Source organism: Simochromis diagramma, unplaced genomic scaffold, assembly GCF_900408965.1.
Source record: "Simochromis diagramma unplaced genomic scaffold, fSimDia1.1 OVJJ01000718.1, whole genome shotgun sequence".
In the NCBI taxonomy this organism is placed as follows: domain Eukaryota; kingdom Metazoa; phylum Chordata; class Actinopteri; order Cichliformes; family Cichlidae; genus Simochromis; species Simochromis diagramma.
Window position 1 is genome coordinate 2,962 of NW_024386827.1, and position 5,931 is coordinate 8,892.

Genomic DNA, 5,931 nt, shown 5'->3' on the forward strand with positions numbered 1-5,931 from the left:
GTGCGCTCTGCTGAGAAGGTGATTGGCTGTAGACTCCCATCTCTGCAGGACCTGTACACCTCCAGGACACTGGGGCGTGCAGCTCGGATCTCAGCTGACCCTTCTCACCCTGGACACAGTCTGTTTGACCTGCTCCCCTCAGGCAGGAGGCTCCGGTCCATTCGCACCAGAACCTCTCGCCATAAGAACAGTTTCTTCCCCTCTGCTGTTGGACACATGAACAATAAACGTACGACTGTTCCCACCACTAACACATGACCCTACGCTGTGTTCACTGCATCATTCCATGTTTTGGCACTGATCACCACCTGCACTCATGTATATATCTTTCTACGTAGCACTTTTAATTCTTATTCTCATGTATATATCTCATGTATATCTCATGCATATATCTTTCTACGTAGCACTTTTAATTCTTATTCTTACTTTTATTTTTTCATGTCTATTTAAGCGCAATTTATAACAGTATGTTTGCACTGAAGCACCGCAGCAATTTCCTAATGTTGTAAAGCTGCTCAACATTTGGCAATAAAACCCTTTCTGATTCTGATTCTGATTTATGTGTTTCATGCTGCGTGTCTTATGTTATCAAGTTTATATTGTCTTGTCTGCGTCTCATGTTTCCTGTTATTTTGAAGGTCTGTGTCCTATGTCAGTGTAGTCAGCTTTGCTTCCTTTGTCTCGTTATGTCAGAGTAGTGTCAGCTGTTTCCCCATGTGTTTCCACTTCCCCCTAATCACCCTTGTGTGTATTTATTCTGTGTGTTTCTGTTCATTCTTTGTCAGGTTGTCTGTTGTTCCATGTCTCCAGGAGTTTCCATGTTTATGTTTTTTGCAACGTTCAAGGTTTTGTTCTTTGCCTTTTGTGTTTAGCATTCAGTTTTCCCAGTTTAGTTCTAGTTAGGTTCTTTCTTGTGTGCATCTGCCTTTTGTTTTTGTACTCTTTTATCAGCCACATTAAACGGCTCGCTTTTAACCTGACCATGTTTTACCCAGCAGACATTTATTTCAGTGACTCTTTTGAATTTAACGGACTTTGGATTATTTCCTGTGCAGGAGGAGGAGAAGGAGGCTATTCGGTAGTGATGGGCAGATGAAGCTTCATGAAGCACTGAAGCTTTTCATCCAATTGGTTCATCCCAGCGCAAAGCTTCTTGAAGCTTCATTTGCTCTAGTAGGACACCTACTGGACGTAAAAATATTAGTTGGCATGAATTTGAAGAGTGTGGCCTTTTGCACACAGCCTGTAAATGTCAACAACAAAAGGAGTGTGTAAAACATGTATATTGTAGTGATGGCAGTATACTGTGTATATTTATACTGGCAGTATGGAAAATGATCATTTACTGTGAGGTGAGGTGTGGTTGTGGTGTGGACAGTAGTTGTGCTTTTGTAACGTTGAGGTATGGACAGCTACACACTCCTTCCTGTTCACATTCTGTAAAAACTAAATTTTCACTGCTTTTATGACCTTTTTAGTGGGGAGAACATAGCTAGGATTTAATGATTTAACAGATCTTTTGAATCCTTTGTCCTCCACAATGCTAAATGGCTGGGAGTCCTCAATCACCATGCTAACCAGGTCTTCATCTATTTGAGCTTGTTCTCCTGAGGAAAGACAATAAAGACAAAGCACAAATATAAATATCACACACATAACTTATAACAGTTGTATAATATTGTTATATCATTTAGCAACATTACTGCATGCTATATTATCATTGCATTTGATGGCTCACCTGGTCTTGCTCCACAATCGGCGTTCCCCTTATTCTCATGCAAAGCTCTGTAGTGCCTAAGCATGGATGAGGTGTTGTTGTTATATCCCAGCTCCCTGGCACATAGCAAACACTTCACCTTGTACAAAAGTAAAGACAGCTTAACATAAATTGTATTGCACCATCAGTATTATGAAAATACATCTTCTGTAGAAATTGACATACCTTGTTGGGAGGAATAAGATCAAAATGTTCCCACACAGGTGAGGATATCCTCCTCTTCTTAGCTGGCTCCATTCTCTCCTGACTTTCTCTCATAAACCTCCAAACTGTCTCCAAATTCTCACTAACCGCAACTCTCCATCAAACACCCACATTTTTGAATGAAGTCTGAGGGGTTTATATCGCTGTCATAGCTCGCGGCAAAGTTCGAACCACTTCATGAACCAGTCACGTGGTACAGCCGGGCGGCGAGGCTTCAGACGTCATCATTTTCAGCTCCTCCCACAAATGAAGCAAGCCTCGATACGTGCATCGCAGAAACGCTCCCTCAATTACTCGACACAAGCTTTGAAGCCTCGATAGAGAACGTCACATCACTACTATTCGGGCTCAGATGACCCGGATAGCCACGGCTAACCCAAGGTTTCTGGATTTTCTTGCCTGATGATTTAAAGAACTTTGTTACTGCCTCAACCTCAGTAGTAATATAAAGGCACTTTTTTAACTAGTTTAGGAGCATTTCACTTTTCTTTTGTGCTCTGAAAAACACAGAGGCTAGTAGTTTTTAAAACAGAGTACCGCAAACAACATGTATCCCTTTAGAAATAAACTTTTCTTGTGATACTTCTAAAAACCACATATTCTTAACTAGCCACAATAGCACTGTATCGACCCCCCAATGTTCCTTTAATACAACCTATAATTGTCTAGTAGCCACACAAACGCACTGCAACAGTAAGACTTGATGATTAGACAGAGGGGGTTACAGGTAGGGCCCCAACAGTCAGCAAAACAAGTCATAAAACAATAAAAGCTGCATACTTATCAAGAGCATCCCAGCACACACATCCCAACTGTAGTTCCATAGTTTCCACCTTTTTTCTTTACAAACTGCTCCTTTATCTAACAATGACACCTCCTAGCGACTAACTGAACCTCCATAGTTTTTCACCTTTTTTCTTTACAAACTGCTCTTTTCATCTCTCCATGTCAGAGGTCAACTGAAACCAAGTCCACCTATATAAAAACACCCCATCAGACACACAGTATTTTCCTCAGCACTTCACAACTTTCGCAAGGTATATCGTTTTAACTTTTTTTTTCGGACCCCGGACACAGCGGTGTGAGGTAGTTAGCACACAATTTGGCCATGTAGAAAGCATCGTTTGTTTGGAACGCGTCATCACTGTTCATAAGAGTTTAATTTAATCAAACCTCATTTTAGGATCTACGTGGCTTCTCATCACTCGCCGATTCATCATTTTATTTAAATATCTGAATTTTCAGAATGGTGATTCAAGCGGGACACAGAGGCTGCTAGTTTTAACGCACCAGAATGCCGCAAATATAAATAAAAGCCTGACTATCCCGAGAGCCTAGCCGCAGCGACACCTTTCTTTCAAATGGATGCCTGCAGGTGCGTTGGAGCCGACTTTGCTACCCGCACAGAGCGTTTCTGACAGTCGGGCGCTGCTTATGCAATAAAGAAAAACAACAATACAGCATGTTTCTCTGCTCCAAGACATCCGCGGTCCTTTCACACGGTAAGCATGTCTGTTATACCCAGCGCATAAATGTCTGTATGTCAGCGCTGATTAAACCCTGTTTAAAATGTGACACGTTTGTTGTCCAAAAACATTTCCTCTAAATTTGCAAAGTTACTGATTTAAAATCTGCTCTAAGAAATATTTCCTGTGATCTAAAATTTGGCACATTTATATTTGTGTCTGGTAACAACAGCAGCTAATGTGCTGTACAGCTGATTCTTTTGAGGGTGTAGCGCCTTCAAAGGTTGATGTAGGCACCATGTAGAGTTATAAAACGGGGTTTATTCTGGTCTCGACGACCCGGGAGAAATGCTCAAAGAAGAAAACGATTTTTTTTTTAAAAACATCACATCAAAATGCATTCTTCTACTTTTTGTAAATCAATCACAACGTAATTAATCAGAGAAAATAAAACATTTAAAGAACACAAACAAAGTAAGCTGACCTCCAGGAGGGGCTAAATAGTCCTTTGTGGCCTTACTATCTTTTTCTAACTTATTTCTTGCACTTATTTAATTTTGAACATTACTTTTTCCATGTGTGGAGCTAACCATGTGTGCTAGCAAAAAAGGGGTTGGGTGGAGACCCAAAACTGCAACCAACTCTACATTCCACTGTTCATCACCAGATGGTGCAAAAGCGCAAGATCCAGACATAAAGCATCAAATCCAAAAGTCCTTTACAGAGGGTTTTTATCATTATTATTATTATTATTTATTTAACTAACTTTTTAAATGTTTCACACATTAAACATTAATGCATGAATGGATGTGTATTTTAAAATGAAATACTTACAGAAGACATTGTTAATTATTAACAGCTTAATTATTGTGCTTTGTATATGCTACATGTATATATAGTACATGCAGTATGACAGGAACACAGAGGTTTAGTGCCAGACTTCACATAAAAAGTATCAACTATGTTAGGATCCATGATTATCATGTGTGGTGTTAGTTTACATTAGTGGCTCCTCTCATGAAGGTGTGTGGATCTCTCACCTCTCTCCAAATTGTGGTTGTGTGTTTGATGCTGAAACAGATGAAGAGTGCTGATTGGCTGAAGTAGGGTACAATATATATTTTTGGTTTTTGGTTTGGGCAGTGCTCACCGCTACATTAAATAAACTGCTGCTCGTGTTTGTAGGTTCTCAGTCATCCAGCTCATGGTTGTCTAAGGAGCCTGGAAACACTTCAGCCACCTGGAAATACCCAGCCTGCAGAGTACATCATATGATTTATTGATTTATTTTGTGTTCATGTCACATGGATGGATGTGAAATTAATTTATGATTGTTTTGTTTTTTGTCTGTTTCTAGAGGAGACGTCGTTCGGGTTGCAGGACTTGGTGGTTATAGAGTAAATGCCACCGGCCACACACGTAAGACCATATTTTGTTTGATTATTTCACAGTTAATGCTAGAATCTGATTTCGGTTTCTGTGACTGTTTTATACTTACATTTATGTTTTTGTTTAATACTGTATGAAGAACAAGTTTTTTTCTTTTTGTAAATTTTGGAGTAGATATACTGTGTGCCAAGTTCCTTGTTTAAAAATCATTTGGAAACATAAAAAAGACAAAACATCATTCTACTCAAAATTTTAGCTTTTGAAAGATTATGAATAGCTTTTGTTCTTTTCCTTTTTCTCTAGTCCCTGATGAACCACCTAATCTTCAGTGTGCAGACATGTGTGTTGCTGACTGTGAGCCTACCAGATACTCTCAGTGTACTGCATATGTGCCATATAACAACAGGCTGTGTCTGGAAGAACATCAAGTAGATGCACGTGGGGTTAGTTGACTGCTAATATTACTGTATATCATCTGTGTATGTTTTAGATATTTTGGGGAGCACAAACTACATTTCTCTTCTCTCAGGGTGATTCTGGTGGTGGAGTGATTTACAACAACATGATTTATGGTGTAATCAGTTCTGGTTTTGAACGTGTCTGTACTGGACCAGCTGTTACTGTGAATGTTTGTTCTGACATGAACTGGATAAATCAGAAAATTGCTCAAAATAATGGAAAATAACTGAATGAAAATAACATCCAGAATAAACAATCATCTCTACATGAAACTTGTGTGCTGTGTGTTGTTTCTACTCTAGAATATCTTCATGTTAACTGCAAATTGTGAACCTTTTTCTTTGGTCTAAAATATTGTGTCAGATTTGCAGCGTGTGTGTGTTTGAATGTGGTGTCAGGTGTGTAGCAGCTCATCCTGTTGTTCAGAAACTCTCAGACTCACACTGTGAAGATGCAGAAAGGCTTTCTGATCAGACATGCCACCAATCAGCTGCAGGGCCTGAACATGATAAACTTCATAAATCTGAGTTGATTGTTGGGGGTGGAAATGTTTACATGGAGGCTGTTGGCTCATTGGTGGCAGATGAACTTTTTTTCAATCACTGCACTGAGGGCATTAAAATAAATACAGTAACC

The 5,931-nt window shown here is 39.5% G+C and overlaps 1 long non-coding RNA gene across 5 annotated transcripts; it reads left to right on the plus strand.

The window, feature by feature from the left end:
* The first annotated feature begins 2,561 nt into the window (after window positions 1-2,561).
* Window positions 2,562-5,567, plus strand: LOC120730796. 5 transcript variants are annotated; one of them, XR_005695203.1, is made up of 5 exons: window positions 2,569-3,483; window positions 4,633-4,709; window positions 4,805-4,866; window positions 5,140-5,279; window positions 5,366-5,567. It is a non-coding gene; the product is annotated as an uncharacterized LOC120730796 (long non-coding RNA). The 5 variants fall into 5 exon arrangements; XR_005695201.1 differs by having other exon boundaries at window positions 2,562-3,483; window positions 4,633-4,866; XR_005695204.1 differs by lacking the exon at window positions 4,633-4,709 and having other exon boundaries at window positions 2,578-3,483.
* The last annotated feature ends 364 nt before the right edge of the window (window positions 5,568-5,931 follow it).